Genomic DNA, 18,073 nt, shown 5'->3' with positions numbered 1-18,073 from the left:
AATTTTGGAAGGCACTTCATATTCTTAAACCTTGGGTCGAGTGCTGTACCTATCTTTAGAAATCTCACATTGGTGCCTTCTTTGCGTTTTGTCAAATCTGCAGCGAAAGTGTTCTTAAAGCGAACAACATCTAGTGAGTCATCATCCGAGACTACTATAACATAAAATCAATGGCAGAATGCAGGTAAAACACAGCCAGAGACCTATAATTCTCCCCCAAGGAGTTCAGTCACAAAAGTAATTAACACATTTGAGTGTCATCAGCATGGAAGCATATCCTCTGGAATGGTGGCTGAAGTATGAAGGGACATATGAACGTTTAGCATATCTGGCACGTAAATACCTTGCAATGCTGGCTTCAAAAGTCCCATATGAATGCCTGTTCTCACTTTCTGGTGACACTGTAAATAAGAAGTGGGCAGCATTATCTCCCATAAATGTAAACAAACTTGTCTGTCTGAGCCATTGGCTGAACAAGGAGTAGGACTGAGTGGACTTGTAGGCTCCGAAGTTTTGCATTGTTTTGGTTTTGACCTTAGTTATGTAACACAAAAATTGACATTTGTAAGTTCAACTTTCATGATAAAGAGGTTGCACTACAGTACTTGTATGAGGTGAATTGAAATATACTGTTTCTTTTGTTTATCATTTTACAGTGCAAATATTTATAATAAAAAATAATAGAGTGAGCAGTGTACACTTTGTATTCTGTGTTGTAACTGAAATCAATATATTTGAAAATGTAGAAATACATCCAAAATATCTAATAAATTTCATTTGGTATACTATCCTTTAACAGTGTGATTAAAACTACAATTAATCGCAATTAATTTTTTTTAGTTAATCGCAGGAGTTAACTGCAATTAATCGAAAGCCCTAGTTAAAATTAGAAGCACGGCAGACAACACCTCACAGGTGCTAATATAATATAGTTTCCTAAATCTGAAAGGATCACAGGCATTGTTTCACTTGAAAAGGAAAAATCATGCTGAATGGGCGTTTTGAGCTTTTCTTTACATTTGGGTTATAATCTAAGACTACATCTACACTGTACCATAGTGCGGACTATGGGGTGTGATTTGCAGAGGGCACCAACGGGTTGTGCACTAACTGCCACATGTGGACACTGCTCACACAAACTAAAAGGTTTGCATTAACTACCTGGTTTGCATTAACACAGTCTTGTTAGAAAGAGAAAGAAAATGACTGTTCCACTGAGGATACATGTGTAAACAGTTACTGGACCAGAGGCTGCAGTCCAGTGATTAGGGCACCCACATGGGAGATAGGAGACGCAGGGTCCACTCCTTGTTCTCCAATCACTCTTTCATTATTTATCCACAGTGGAACAGCTCCAACAGGAGAGACTGAGGGAGCCCCTCATCAGAATATCTCACAGCTCAGTGGTTAGAGCACTCTCCTGAGGGGTAGGAGACCCCTGTTCAATTTTCTCCCCCAGCAGGGAGGAGAGACTTGATCCTGGGTCTCAGATATCCCAGGTGGGTGCTCTAGCCACTGGCCTAAAAAGTTAGAAAGTGGGTACCACAACCTCCTCCTCTTCTGGAGGTTTTCTGTGGATTGAGGCAGGCGCCTAACTCACTCCTGCTAAGAAACTACTTAGGCCCCTAAGCTGCCTGATTCTAGGAGAGGGGTTCCCACTTGTGGATTGCTAAAGAGAGATAAGCATGGAAGCCGGACAGCAGAGAGTTGCCTATCTCTGAGAGAGGGAGGGGGGTTAGCACACACCCCACTGTCAGTACCTCCCACTGGCTAGCTTAGGCAGCTCACCACCCTGTATACTGACCTTTTTGGATTGCATTCTAAAATGTCTCTCTCTCCTCTTTCACTGCATAGGGTGCCTAACTCAGAGTTTGTGGATTGCACTGTTATTCCTGTGATACTCTAGACACCTAAAGGTTGTAAAAGTTGCCTGCTGTGATACTCAGTGTTGTAATGCCCAAGTTCCTTCCTGAGCCCCACCCTCACTACCTAATCAAGTCTACAAAACACAACACCATCACCACACTTAGACAACTGACTGTCCATGACCACATTGTATGGCTTTATTCCAGGCATCTAAGAGCACCACAGTTATAACACACCTAATCTATTAAAACTTTCGCCATATTGCATCACTTTTGGCACAAATCCTGTAAAAACTTTAAAGAAGTAAACTGCAGTCTGCTCTGTATTAATACTGCATGCACAAAAAGCAGAGGCAAAGAGGAACCAATGTTATAATGCATAAAAATTTCTGAAAAGAAAAACTCAAGTATATACTAGATTTCACTTTAGGAAAAAATGTTAATGAGTGTTTCGTTTCAGAAATGTATACAAACTGTCACTTACTGAGCTCTAACCTTTGCTCCCCATGGCAATAGGGACTGGGAACATCATGCAAGCAGCACAGTCCCTCTCACTGAAAGGAGGGTGTACAGGTACATACTTCATGTTTCAGAGTAACAGCCGTGTTAGTCTGTATTCGCAAAAAGAAAAGGAGTACTTGTGGCACCTTAGAGACTAACCAATTTATTTGAGCATAAGCTTTCGTGAGCTACAGCTCACTTCATCGGATGCAACGGTTGCAGTTTCCACGGTATGCATCCGATGAAGTGAGCTGTAGCTCACGAAAGCTCATGCTCAAATAAATTGGTTAGTCTCTAAGCTGCCACAAGTACTCCTTTTCTTTTTGCGTATACTTCATGTTGATCACTTGTAACCCCATGTGGCAGACTGAAAAACCAGCTCCAGAGAGAACAGATTCCTGACCTCCACTTCAAAAATGAAGTCACTGTGACCAAGGACCATCGAGTTGAAAAAAGGTTTTTTGTTTTTTTTTAAGAATGGAAAACAGAAGACCTCAAAAAGCCACACATACGCTTTTACTTACCAAGATGATCCCCCCAGAGACTTCCTTAATTTATGCCATTTATGCAGCTCTTTGTTAACCCCAGACTACTAAGTATTTTTAAACAATAGTATCCTCCAGCAGTGCTCAAGCGAAAACCCTGAAAGAAAACACAAAACAAAAGAAGTAGTCTATATGATACAAATCTATTCCAAAATAGCCAGTGTTTTTAGTGAAAAAACTTTTTTAAAATAATAAAACACTGAAATATTTTACTGCAAAAACCAAAACTGCTTACCACTTGTATTTATAATACAAAATATTTTGTAGATGGTAGGAACATAATTATTGTGCTGATATTAGAATATAAATGGTATAATTCATAAAAATTGAAACTCAGTAATTGTGACAATTTCAGGATATTCTCTAGGAAAATTCTGTGCCTGCCTCTACTGTTCCTCTGGAGTTGCTCACTAGGAAGGATGACCTCAAAAACAGAAACTGAGAAAGAGGTAAGAAGAGACTGAAAGCTCAGAAAGGTGGAGAGCTTCAAGTTTATATGACATCTACTAGCCAGACACCAATAAAAAACAGGATCCAGGGCTACCACCAAAGCAGAAAGCCAACACTGTCTCCTTCCCAGCAGCTGGCAGCAGGGAGATAGGAACCTCACTAGAACACTGCCCTTGGAACTAGTTAGTGGAGCTCTGGTCTCCCTCCCTATCTTTCACATGTATCTTTGAGCTCTCCCTCTGGGTAGATGTTTAGTAAATTTTTCAAGCCCTGCATACTTAGAAACACGAGTCAAAAAACACTGCAGAAGAAGTTACCATCTTGGCCTGGGAGGTGAGGTATTAGGGCTGTTGATTAATTGCAGTTAACTCAAGTGATTAACTAAAAAAAATTAATCATAATTAATCGCAGTTTCAATCACACTGTTAAACAATAGAATAACAATTTACATTTATTAAATATTTTGGAATTTTTAACATATATATTTTCAATTATATTGATTTCAGTTACAACACAGAATGCAAAGTGTACACTGCTCAATATATTATTTTTATTACAAATATTTACACTGTAAAATAACAAAAGAAACGGTATTTTTCAATTCACCTCATACAAGTACTGTAGTGCAACCTCTTTATCATGAAACTTGAACTTTCATATGTCAATTTTTTTGTGTTACATAACTACAGTCAAAAACAAAACAATGCAAAACTTCAGAGCCTACAAGTCCACTCAGTCCTACTCCTTGTTCAGCCAATTGCTCAGACAAACAAGTTTGTTTACATTTATGGGAAATAATGCTGCCCACTTCTTATTTACAGTGTCACCAGAAAGTGAGAACAGGCATTCATATGGGACTTTTGTAGCCAGCATTGCAAGGTATTTACGTGCCAGATATGCTAAACGTTCATATGTCCCTTCATGCTTCAGCCACCATTCCAGAGGATATGCTTCCATGCTGATGACGCTAGTTAAAAAAATAATGCGTTAATTACATTTGTGACTGAACTCCTTGGGGGAGAATTATAGGTCTCTGGCTGTGTTTTACCTGCATTCTGCCATTGATTTTATGTTATAGTAGTCTCGGATGATGACTCACTAGATGTTGTTCGCTTTAAGAACACTTTCGCTGCAGATTTGACAAAACGCAAAGAAGGCACCAATGTGAGATTTCTAAAGATAGGTACAGCACTCGACCCAAGGTTTAAGAATATGAAGTGCCTTCCAAAATTTGAGGGAGGAGGTGCGCAGCCTGTTTTCAGAAGTCTTAAAAGAGCAACACACCAATGCGGAAACTACAAAACCCAAACCACCAAAAACGAAAATCAACCTTCTGCTTGTGGCATCTGACTCAGATGATGAAAATGAACATGCATCGGCCCGCACTGCTTTGGATTGTTATTGAGCAGAACCTGTCATCCGCATGGACGCATGTCCTCTGGGATGGTGGTTGAAACATGAAGGAACATATGAATCTTTAGCGCATCTGGCATGTAAATATCTTGCGACGATGGCTACAGCAGGGCCATGCGAATGCCTCTTCTCACTTTTAGGTGACATTGTGAACAAGAAGCAGGCAATAACATCGTCTCCTGCAAATGTAAACAAACTTGTTTGTCTGAGCGATTGGCTGAACAAGAAATAGGACTGAGTGACTTGTAGGCTCTAAAGTTTTGCATTGTTTTATTTTTGAATATAGTAATTTTTTGTACATAATTCTACATTTGTAAGTTCAACTTTCATGATAAATAGATTGCACTACAGTATTTAGGTGAATTGAAAAATACTATTTTTGTTTTTTACAGTGCAAATATTTGTAATCAGAAATAAATATAAAGTGAGCGCTGTATACTTTGTATTCTGTGTTGTAATTTAAATCAATATAATTGAAAATGTAGAAAACATCCAAAAATATTTAAATAAATGACATTCTATTATTGTTTAACAGTGCAATTAATCCTGCAATTAACCACGATTATTTTTTTTTATTGTGAAATTAATCACAATTAATTTTTTTAATTGTTTGACAGCCCTAGATGTAATGTTAAACACAAATTGAGTCTTGAAGTGGCAAAAATCTACAGGGTCTCCACCTAAGATGACACAGTGCCAGGATTAAGTAACAGTTTAGGTAGAAGGTCACGTGCATAAAGACTGGTCTCTCTCTCCAAATAATGTAGTAAGAGGGATGGCCAGAGACATTGTGAGACAGTGAAATAATCTTAAAGATCTTAGGTACAATTATGATACAGTTGAGAGAAGTGCAGTTGATGTTTAATACTTTATTTTAAACACACATCAATATTAGATGTAACTGATCACTTGCCAGGAATTTGCTATGTGAACTGCAGAGGCTGAGGTGAATTGTTATGAAGTTCCCACAGTGGATGTTTTACACTTCCCCTTTATGCCTAGCATTAATGGTATAAGCCACCATGGCTAAACTTAACTTAAAATATTAGGAAAAGATAAGTTCTTGGCAACCATCCAGAAGTTAATGGCTACAATTAAGATTATCATAATGTTTAAATTAGAGTTTGTAGCAATAAATATTAAACAGGTTCGAGAACTGTTGACTGTTTATATTATTCAGCCAACAGCTCTTCCCATAATCCTGGTTTCAGAGTAACAGCCGTGTTAGTCTGTATTTGCAAAAAGAAAAGGAGTACTTGTGGCACCTTAGAGACTAACCAATTTATCTGAGCATAAGCTTTCGTGAGCTACAGCTCACAACTCACGAAAGCTTATGCTCAAATAAATTGGTTAGTCTCTAAGGCGCCACAAGTACTCCTTTTCTTTTTCCCATAATCCTGAAACAATAAAATTTTGCAAAAAAAAAAAAAATAATAATAATAATCTTTCTTCCATATTTCCACAATGTGTGAAGATGCAATTTGTTAGGATGTAGGTGATCTTGGGTGTGAGGCACATTGATATGCTTTAGTGGAATTGTATTATGTTTTAAAATTCCATAATCTTCTTTGAAATTCACTGAAAAGAGTGATTCTAGATGATGTCCCTTGACATAGTTCCATCACCTGAGACATTGTAACTTTTATTGTACATAAAGCCAACTGATCAACTCTCCAGGCGTGACCAAAGAATAAGGAAGAGAGGACGTAACTTTGGAAACAAATTCCAATTGCAACTAGTCACTTACCTAAAAAGACTAATATTTTCACAGGTTAGGTCCAAATAAAGGGAGATTTCCCACCTACCCTACCCAACCCTGCCCATTTATCACAAATTAATTTAAAGTGTCACCATTGTTCTTGGAACTGGCATCCTGTAAAACTGAATACCCGAATTGTGAATTACAATTAGCCAAATTGTTAGCGTCATGTGAAAGAGAACATTTCCATTTGGAAACCATACAAATACAATTTTCTGTTCCATAAGAAAGCCAGGGTTTTATAGTAATGCAGCATTTCATTAAGATACACAGGCACACTCAAACAGTCATTAAACATACACAGTGAAATAATCAGTTAATTAAAATTACATGTATTTTTCTGAAAATAAACTGTGCTTTAGTTTGATTTTCCAAGTGCAGCTAAGGAACTAATTTTTAATTATGGAGAGATAGCTTGTCACAACATTGACTATGGACTTTCTACTGAAAGGTCACTTTACCCACAACTAAACAGATTTGGCTCAAGGTTCTCATAATTACTTCTGCCAGAAAAGTCTTGGTAGTATTTATAAAATTTGGGTGTAATCAGACCAGGAATTCATGTTTTGAAATAAAAAGGTTTTAACTGCAAGCTTTTTTGCCAACTATTAAGGACAGCTTGGCTGAAAACTCCAAATCTGATTTATTCTGCTGTCCCCACTGTGAAAGTATTCTATGAACAAGTCTGCAAAAGTCCAGAAATTCTAAAATAGTCCATGTTTTAATGTACAAAAATACAGCACTAAGATACTACGAACAATTTGAACATCAAAGCTTCTGCATGAGACTGACAAATCCAATTGCCAGCAGCAACTAAGAGAATTTTCCCTGACAAGTAAGAAGGCATGTCAATTTTTGCACAATGTTAGCGTTCATTTTTAAATACATGTATTTTTAAGCTTCAAAGTTAAGGTCTTTTTGTACCTGAGCCCACATACTGATGTGTTCCTGATTCTGCAAACAACACTAGTGTCTTCTACTGCTTCAGCTTTGTCAGACAGAGGAAGAGTGAAATTAGCAAGACTGTTTTAAGAAAGCTGTGATCAGCAGTGAAGCTGAGAAGAATCATGTCAATTTCATTTTGCTACTGTCTAGGAAACCTATGACCCATAGGAGACGCAAACACTGAAGCTGTTCACATGAGAGGACCAAAAGAAACAGAGAGAGAGAAAGAGGGAGTAAGAGATTTTCCTATGCTGCAGCCAAGAGACTAGGCAAGGAGCATCATAGCAGAAAGCTCCAAATGCACAACTGTCAAGAAGCTCCAGAGTGGAGGGAAAAGAGTTAGAATTCTCTCTCTCTCTCTTCCCAACAAACAGAAGCAAGTTTGAGAGGACTGAAAAGGGAGAGGCGGTGAAGTGCAAGGAGACTTAAAATTTTTCAGATGCCTATTAGTGCGATACAAAAGGTACAGTCCCACAGAGGGCCCAGCACAATGTTGGGTTTATTTTTCAAAATTATTTTATTTACACTTATCTAAAATTGCATATCCAAGGCTTGCAGTTACACAGCACTTAGGTGTCAGAGTGAAAAATATCTGTACCCCTCCCACACATGCACACAAATTGAACAAAATCAAAATAGGGCACTCTCAATCCAAAATAAGCACATTATACTAACAGGTGTTAGTTTTAACTTTTTAAACGCTAAACAAGTTGTCACCTGGTTATATAAGAGACTGCCCTCCTTTCTGTGTCATACTGCATCAATAAAAGTAAACTGAGGCACTTAATCTGGAGCTCCCTCATGATAAAAAAGGAGACAGCTATTACCAGGGCATTATCCATGCATTCCCCTCCATTCTCAAACTTCCTCCAAGTCCATTCAGATGCATTAACCTTCCAGTTACACTGCAATGTTCCACTGTTTTTCTTTCTTTATTTTTGTTGTAGTAGTAGTAAATGTATTTACTGCTAGTGCAACCAGGAAGTTAGCAATTTAGCTATGATGGAATGAGCATGTTTTTGTTATTTTGGATTAAGGTAGGATACTGTCCATTTTAATTGTATGGGTTTCCAGAGCAAAGGATGGGGGGCCTGCAAAAAACCCAACACTAATAATAACATCCGCACTGAAAGGATAAAAAAAAATATTGAACTCTGGTGGACTAGTGGGTTGGAAGGGATTCAAGAATCAAGGATCTCACCTTAAAAACCCTGCCACCAGCCCTCCTGTTAAATCAGAATCTTGTCTGATCTCTCAACTCCAGCAGTATCACACAAGGAGAGAGACTGATTTTAAAAGATAGAATCCAAAATAGTTAGAGCTTCATGAATTTAACACGCCACCTTGGATTAGACCTAAAAAAGCAATTATAAACTAGCATGCACCAAGGAGCACTGCCCAAAACACACCTTCTGCAAGAAGCACTGCTACTCTAGACAATCACAGAGCTGAAAAGGGGTGGCAAGGTTACTACTTGGAAGGAGAAGTCAGTGCCCTCCGAAGCAGAGATGAAAAATGTATATGCTTGGCCACTTCTACTATCTAGACAGCAGCTGGAGGTGGGAGGCATGGTTTCTCAGCAGGGTGCTGCCCCCCTGGACCTCAATGATGCACATTCATTGACATCTTTTGTATTGGCCTCAGGCTTACCAGATCTAGCATGTTTCAAGCCAGTCTTCCCCCAATGTTCCCAAAAGTTATTAAACGACCTTATGCCTGCACACAGTATAATGGGGTGAGAGACTCATTTTCAGCGTTGAGTATTATACTGTCCAATGTTCTACATATTAGCATGTATACAAATTCACCACGGGAACAACCTATATAACTACAAATTAGCTTCTAAATAATGTAGTCTCTCTTGCGTAGGACAGAAACAAAAGCATCTTACCTACTGTACTTCAAATACACACCAACAACCTGTGCAACCCCTCTTTCCCAAATACAACCAAGTGATATCAGAATCTTCCAGTCATATTAACCCTTTGGCATCCTCAACAGTGCGGTTCCCTGCCGCTGCATACATCACAAACCCAGTACACCTACACAACTCAACTATGATTCAAACCATTACCTAAAATGCAGTGGATCTAGTACAAGACATCTAATATTATAGACTTTTTAGATATTATAGATTAACTGACAAAACATACTGGTTTTAATATGTTTAAACATTCATACTCAAGGTATACAGGGTTTAGTGGTGTCAACTCAGTGTCTTACTCAGACTTTTACTTACCTTGCATGGACAGTGTCCAGGGCAGCATTGAGGTTGTTTGTTGAAATGTAACTGTGCAGTTCCACATTTTTAAGTGTTAGGCCATTGAACGTTTAATCTTAGTTTAGAAATGCCTGGCTTTCCAACGTGTTTTGATTTTTGTTTTTAAGGGAGTAAATAACTATACCCCTCAGATTTGCCACTGTTATTAATGTAAGATTACCACATAAGCAGCAAGGCCACCACAGACAGTTCCTCTCCTGTAAGTTCTACCCAGGGGCAAGTTTGTCAGAGCATTACTGCCCCCAGAAGTAGCAACTGCAGGTCTCTCTCTAGGGTAAGTTTTAAGCCTGCTGAGGGACACTTTTATAAGTCCCAAGAGAATAGGAGGACTGTGAGCAGAAGCCAGAGTACGGTGCAGAAACCATGAAATATGACCTTAGTAGCAAAAGTTAGGATCACAGAACTACCACGCAAAAATGTCATGGTAAAGCCAGGACATTCTACATTAATGTTAAAAGGAAGCAATACAGTTCAATGGATAGGATAGTAACATAAGGAGTCATGAGATTCATGTTCTAATTCCCAGCTCTGCTGTGAACTTGCTGTGTAACTGTAGGCAATGAGCCCAAAATGATCAAAAGCAACCACGAATTTTGGGTGCCTGACTTGAACATCGACTATGTTCCTGAGGTGTTGACACACAACACTCCACATGAAGTCTATGGGAGCTCAAAGTACTCACCACCTCTGGAAAACAAAACCAAAAAAATAGACCATACGTGTCTAAAAGCTGAGCACGCAGAAGTTGCTGTTTCCATAATTAGAGGCCACTTTTGATCATTTCACTCTTTGTGGCCCAATTTCCCCATCTGTGAAGGATGAAGAATGATGCTTAGGTCCTGGATACCTTAATATCACCTTTGTAAAGCTACAATGAAAAATGCTCATGAGGGTTTAATATCATTATGATAACAACTTCACCATTATAGAAAAGACTGTATCTGAGATATTTTCCCTTTAAACTTTAAGTTATGCTAAGTATTTGCATCTTAATTAAGATGTGCAATATGCAACTTTAAAATCCAGACAAGGCTCACAGGACTAAAATTGAACTTGTCATAACCAGAATAGGGAGCACAACTGCCCAAGCAGGACACCCTTATGAAATCAGAGAAACCCAGAACCCACCATTTTCTATGACCAGGTCACTTAAGGCAGTTAACGTTCTAAAAATAATGCAGACCTTACAACAAGAGGACAGAAAGTTGCTCTATTAATTTATTTTTAAAAGGGGTGAAGGAGGATTAAAATAAATGCATGAAATATTGCCTGCATTTGTTCAGAAACTAGAAATAGGAAGGATAATGGATCAAGAAAGAAAAGTTACAGGATCCACCAATCCCCATATGCAACAGTGTCACTGACACAAGTAAAGGCAGGATACTGGATCTGAGGGTTGAACAACCTGTACCAGCCCAGCAATGCTATGTTCTTTGAAGTTTAAGTGATGACATGAACATGAATGGTCTAGTCAGTTCAACATTCAACACCCTCCTACTAAACTGTGCTGGATCCAGTTTAAGGTGTCCATAACTGCAAACTGCAGATGTAAGAAAGCCAGTAGACAGACTGACAAGACATGTACCGATTCACAAACAAAGCATACCAAGTTTGCTGCAAAGCTACAGTGCTGTGTTAACCCCCTAGGGAGAATGCTAGGAAACTGACACAAGTCCTCATCTCCCAGGTGGCTCTGGCTCAGACCGGGTCAAGCTGCTGACTGTGAATAACTGAGCCAGCTTTGTTCAGGGATCCAGGAGCACCACGACAGCGCAGGTGTGGACACTGCTGGGGCACCGAGCAGGGGGGCAGCCCCATCTCAGACCTGCAGTTTCTATACACGCTGGGACTTTCACAGGACCCTACGGGAGTTCGGCACCCAAGCCACACTGAAATTCAACAGGAGAAGGGCGCCCCACGCCCTTAGGGTCCTTTACAAATCCCCGCCTTTAGCCCACCTAAGGGGCACCCCGCAAGGAGCGAAACCCAAGCGAGAGCCCAGCCCCGCTACCCGCAGGAGCCGGGCCCGGGCAGCAAGAGCGGGGCCAGCCCCCACGCGCGGGGCCAGGCCTCGGCCCCCTCCCCCAGCCCCACGCTGCCCCCTTCCCCGGCCCGGGGCACCCCCGAGCCAGCCCGCTCTCCGGGCGCAGCCCCGCTCCGTGCCCGGCCTCTGCCCTCCTCGGGCCGGGCCCACTCCCGCTGACACTCCCGGCCCCGCCTCCGCCCCCCGGCCCTGTCAGGCCTACTCCCCGCGATCCCGCGGCCCGGCCCCGCCCTCACCTGGGGGAGCCTCCGCCGTGTCCGCGGCGGGCAGCGGACGGAGGACCCGGCCTTGGGCCCGTCGCACCGCGGGGGGGGGTCGGCCCGCTAGCTGCCAAGCGCCCAGGACACCCACGGCAGCCCGGCCGCAGCTCCGCCTCCTCCAGGCCACGTGACCGAGCGGGAGCGCGCCGGGAGACTGGCCAGCGCGCGCGTCGCGGCCGCGAGGAGCGCGCCTGTCGCCGGCCCTGGCTCTGCGCGCGCCGGGGCCGGAGAGTCGGGGAGCGTCTGACCCCCCCCGCCCAGTCACCCCCAAAACACACAGCCTGACCCCCTCCCCCGCTGAGAACCTGACCGCCCCGCCCAGACACCCCAAAACACACAGCCTGACCCCCTCCCCCGCTGAGAACCTGACCGCCCCGCCCAGACACCCCAAAACACACAGCCTGACCCCCTCCCCCGCTGAGAACCTGACCGCCCCGCCCAGACACCCCAAAACACACAGCCTGACCCCCTCCCCCGCTGAGAACCTGACCGCCCCGCCCAGACACCCCAAAACACACAGCCTGACCCCCTCCCCCGCTGAGAACCTGACCGCCCCGCCCAGACACCCCAAAACACACAGCCTGACCCCCTCCCCCGCTGAGAACCTGACCGCCCCGCCCAGACACCCCCAAAACACACAGCCTGACCCCCTTCCCCGCTGAGAACCTGACCGCCCCGCCCAGTCACCCCCAAAACACACAGCCTGACCCCCTCCCCCGCTGAGAACCTGACCGCCCCGCCCAGTCACCCCCAAAACACACAGCCTGACCCCCTCCCCCGCTGAGAACCTGACCGCCCCGCCCAGACACCCCCAAAACACACAGCCTGACCCCCTCCCCCGCTGAGAACCTGACCGCCCCGCCCAGTCACCCCCAAAACACATAGCCTGACCCCACCCCCCGCTGAGAATCTGATCACCCCGCCCAGACACACCCAAAACACACACCCTGACCCCCTTCCCCGCTGAGAACCTGACCGCCCCGCCCAGACACCCCAAAACACACAGCCTGACCCCCTCCCCCGCTGAGAACCTGACCGCCCCGCCCAGACACCCCAAAACACATAGCCTGACCCCCTCCCCCGCTGAGAACCTGACCGCCCCGCCCAGACACCCCAAAACACACAGCCTGACCCCCTCCCCCGCTGAGAACCTGACCGCCCCGCCCAGTCACCCCCAAAGCACACAGCCTGACCCCCTCCCCCGCTGAGAACCTGACCGCCCCGCCCAGACACCCCAAAACACACAGCCTGACCCCCTCCCCCGCTGAGAACCTGACCGCCCCACCCAGACACCCCCAAAACACACAGCCTGACCCCCTCCCCCGCTGAGAACCTGACCGCCCCGCCCAGTCACCCCCAAAGCACACAGCCTAACCCCCTCCCCCGCTGAGAACCTGACCGCCCCGCCCAGACACCCCAAAACACACAGCCTGACCCCCTCCCCCGCTGAGAACCTGACCGCCCGGCCCAGTCACCCCAAAACACACAGCCTGACCCCCTCCCCCGCTGAGAACCTGACCGCCCCGCCCAGTCACCCCCAAAGCACACAGCCTGACCCCCTCCCCCGCTGAGAACCTGACCGCCCCGCCCAGACACCCCCAAAACACACAGCCTGACCCCCTTCCCCGCTGAGAACCTGACCGCCCCACCCAGACACCCCCAAAACACACAGCCTGACCCCCTCCCCTGCTGAGAACCTGACCGCCCCGCCCAGTCACCCCCAAAACACATAGCCTGACCCCACCCCCACTGAGAATCTGATCACCCCGCCCAGACACACCCAAAACACACACCCTGACCCCCTTCCCCGCTGAGAACCTGACCGCCCCGCCCAGTCACCCCCAAAGCACACAGCCTGACCCCCTCCCCCGCTGAGAACCTGACCGCCCCGCCCAGACACCCCCAAAACACACAGCCTGACCCCCTTCCCCGCTGAGAACCTGACCGCCCCGCCCAGACACCCCCAAAACACACAGCCTGACCCCCTCCCCCGCTGAGAACCTGACCGCCCCGCCCAGACACCCCAAAACACACAGCCTGACCCCCTCCCCTGCTGAGAACCTGACCGCCCCGCCCAGTCACCCCCAAAACACACAGCCTGACCCCACCCCCACTGAGAATCTGATCACCCCGCCCAGACACACCCAAAACACACACCCTGACCCCCTTCCCCGCTGAGAACCTGACCGCCCCGCCCAGACACCCCCAAAACACACAGCCTGACCCCTCCCCCGCTGAGAACCTGACTGCCCCACCCAGACACCCCCAAAACACACAGCCTGACCCCACCCCCACTGAGAGCATGACCGCCCTGCCCAGAGACCCCCAAAACACATAGCCTAAACCCCACCCACTGAGAACCTGACCGCCCCACCCAGATGCCCCCAAAACACACACCCTGACCCCCTTCCCCGCTGAGAACCTGACCGCCCCGCCCAGACACCCCCAAAACACACAGCCTGACCCCACCCCCACTGAGAGCATGACCGCCCTGCCCAGACACCCCCAAGGCACAGTCTGACCCACCCCATGAGCCCGACCACCCTGCCCAAAGACCCCCAAAACACATAGCCTAAACCCCCCCCACTGAGAACCTGACTGCCCCGCCCAGACACCCCCAGGGCACAGCCTGACCCGCCCCGTGAGCCTGACTGGGCCCACCCAGACACCCGCAAAACACACAGCCTAACCCCCCCCCCCCATTGAGAATCTGACCACCCCGCCCAGACACACCCAAAACACACAGCCTGACCCCTCCCCCACTGAAAACCTGACTGCCCCGCCCAGACACCCCCAAAACACACAGCCTGAGCCCCACCCACTGAGAACCTGACTGCCCCGCCCAGACACCCCCAAAACACACAGCCTGACCCCCCCGCACTGAGAGCCTGACCGCCCTGCCCAGACATCCCAGGGCACAGCCTGACCCCCCGCCACCCGGACAGCCTGACCCCACTCACAGACAACCTGACCGACCCACCAGACACCCCCAGGGCACAACCTGCCCCTGCCCCCCTGAGAGCCTGACCGTCCCGCCCAGACACCCCCAGGGCACAGCCTGACCCCACTCACAGACAATCTGATTGCCCTGCCAGACACCCTCAGGGCACAACCTGCCCCCCGCCCGAGAGCCTGACCACCCCACCCAGACACCCCCAGGGCACAGCCTGACCCCCACTGAAAGCCTAACCCCCCCAATGTCCCAGGGCAGTGTCTGACCCCCCTGAGTGTGCCCCCGACACCCGCAGGGCACAGCCTGACCCCCCCACCGAGAACCTGACTCACCAGATTCCACCTGGAGCATAGTCTGACCCCCCTCAAGTGGGCCCCTGAGACCCCCAGGGCACAGTCTGACCCCTCCACTTGGAGAAACTCCTGACACCCCCAGGGCACTGCCTGACATTCCCCCCACCCCCAGCATCAAAGACATCCCTTGGGTTGGGGACCTCCCCTCCAGCTGCTTGGGAGGACCCCTCAGTCCACACAGTGGAGAGGAGCAGGAAGGAAGATCATTCCTCTTCTCCATGGAGATAGCACCACTCCACAGCCACCTCCATTCACCCAAAACTCCCTCCCTCCCCCCCATACACCACCCACTTAGCCTGAAATTATGAGAGATTCCCGCCCCATCCCTGCTGAGAGATCTGCACCCCAACATACATCCCTTCACCCCACTGAGCCAGGCTTTGCAATGAAACCCACATTAAAAGCCCTTCCCACACCAATGAGTGAGACTTGAGGAGAACACCCATCCTGCTCGGCACTTAGAGTGACCAGATGTCCCAATTTTTTACCAGCAGTCCCGATATTTGGGACTTTTTTTTATATGGGCTCCTATTACCCCCCATCCCCATCCTGATTTTTCACACTTGCTATCTGGTCACCCTATAGGCACCCCTGATAACTACACACCACACCCTATGGCAGAATTGTACCTTTAACAACAGTATATCTACGTGAGAGGAAAATCTCCCTCCCACTCAGTGGAACAACAAAAGTTTTAAATACTGCCCTAAAATGTATCTCACTTGAGGAGCAGCCCCCCATAACTCCAAGGCACTGAGACTTGCCTCATACCTTATGACTTAGGATGCTGTTGGTTTTGTAACCAATTCTGCAAATAAACAGAAGGCATTTCCTGGACCATGCTGTAAAGGAAAATGGAAACCTTTACAGAAAACTAGTAGGTAGTAATATGTGAATACCAATAGTGCTTCCCTCTGAGGATCTCAAAGCACTTAATAAACATTATTAGATCATGCCTCACAACATCTCTCGGGGGTAAGTATTGTTAGCTCTGTTTTACAGATGGGTAAACTGAGACACTTAGGCCATGTCTAAGTTACACTGACAGAAGCGCCGGTGTGGACAGAGCTAAGTCAGAGGGAGAGCTTCTCCTGTGACATAGCTACTGCCGCTGCTGAAGGTGAATTTATGATGTCCATGAGAGAGCTCTCTCCTGCCTGCATAGAGTGTCTACACATGCGATCTTACAGTGGTGCAGCTGCATTGGTACAGCTGTGCCGCTGTAAACTCGCTAGTGTAGACATGGTCTTAGACTTGTCAAAGGTCACAATGGGGATTTTTAAAATGTGTGTGTATGGAGCTAATTAGTAGGTCCTCAGTACTGCAAACTGTTCCATATGGGCAGATCTCTGCACTTGTATGGAGAGCCAGTGACTTCAGTGAGTCTTTGCAAAGGATAAAGGTCTACCACCGCAGAATAGTTTGAAAGATCAGCAGCTATAGGATTTTGTGCCTAATGCTACAAACCTGTATTCATATGAGTAGTGCTAAGGTGATACAGGACGTCTGTGACATTGGGAACAGAAGTCAGATCTTCTGCATGAACTCTCAGGCAACCAAGACTCAAATAGGGATTTAGGCCCAGATCCGCAGAGGTATTTAAGCTCCTAACTTCTGTTGAAATCAATGTAAGTTAGGAACCTAGCTACCATTGTGGATCTGGGCCTTATAGCTCAAGTCAACACCCTTTCTGGAGGTGTGTTCTTGGTGCTTTTCATTGGAGAACATTTGTTCATCTAGTCCCTTGGGCCCTGATCATCAAAGGATCTAGGCCTTTGGGAGTTAGGCACCTAAATACCTTTGAGGATCTGGGCTTTAGTACCTGTTTTTTTCCTCTGGGTCATACTGGCAGCCTTTGTCTGCCTACAGCCTGCTGAAAAATGAAGGAAAACTCGCTATGAGGGGATTCCTTCTGACATCTCAACAGAAGAGAGGGAGGGAGCCTCATTCAGAATCTGAGAAGAAGAGGAGTTTTAGGCACATTTAATTTTACGCCAGTGAGTTCCTGTTTGCCTGGAATATTGTTCATAAGAATAGCAGCTTCCTATGCTCTGGTTTATTCAATTTCCTATCTATTAAGGCAATTTACACATCAAACGTTTGCAATCCTGAGAAGCCAGCAATACTTAAATTTAGACCGGACCTCTTTAGGGTCTGTCATAAATATAAAGGGAAAGGTAAACCCCTTTAAAATCCCTCCTGGCCAGAGGAAAAATCCTCTCACCTGTAAAAGGTTAAGAAGCTAAAGGTAACCTTGCTGGCACCTGACCAAAATGACCAATGAGGAGACAAGATACTTTCAAAAGCTGGGAGGAGGGAGAGAAACAAAGGGTCTGTGTCTGTCAGTATGCTGCTTTTGCCTGGGATAGAACAGGAATGGAGTCTTAGAACTTTTAGTAAGTAATCTAGCTAGGTATGTGTTAGATTAGGATTTCTTTAAATGGCTGGGAAAAGAACTGTGCTGAATAGAATGACTATTTTTGTCTGTGTGCCTTTTGTAACTTAAGGTTTTGCCTGGAGGAGTTCTCTATGTTTTGAATCTAATTACCCTGTAAGGTATCTACCATCCTGATTTTACAGAGGTGATTCCTTTACTTCTATTTCTATTAAAAGTCTTCTTGTAAGAAAACTGAATGCTTTTTCATTGTTCTCAGATCCAAGGGTTTGGGTCTATGGTCACCTATGCAAATTGGTGAGGATTTTT

General features: G+C 46.0%; 1 protein-coding gene across 5 annotated transcripts in view; it reads right to left on the bottom strand.

Annotated features, from left to right (window-relative positions):
* Positions 1 to 12,190, bottom strand: part of NCOA6 (nuclear receptor coactivator 6) — a 72,976-nt gene extending 60,786 nt beyond the window's left edge. For 4 of the 5 annotated variants that reach the window (XM_073309857.1, XM_073309860.1, XM_073309862.1 and 1 more), the window contains exons 1-2: positions 12,040 to 12,190; positions 2,891 to 3,008 (exon numbers count right to left, since the gene is read on the bottom strand). The gene's annotated coding sequence lies outside the window, so the exon portion shown is untranslated. The remainder of the gene's footprint in view (positions 1 to 2,890; positions 3,009 to 12,039) is intronic. The other variant, XM_073309858.1, reaches the window with a different exon arrangement.
* Positions 12,191 to 18,073: the final 5,883 nt, after the last annotated feature.

This window comes from Lepidochelys kempii, chromosome 13 (assembly GCF_965140265.1).
Source record: "Lepidochelys kempii isolate rLepKem1 chromosome 13, rLepKem1.hap2, whole genome shotgun sequence".
In the NCBI taxonomy this organism is placed as follows: Eukaryota; Metazoa; Chordata; order Testudines; family Cheloniidae; genus Lepidochelys; species Lepidochelys kempii.
The sequence above is the reverse complement of the archived record's forward strand: the minus strand, read 5'-3'. Positions and strand labels throughout refer to the sequence as shown.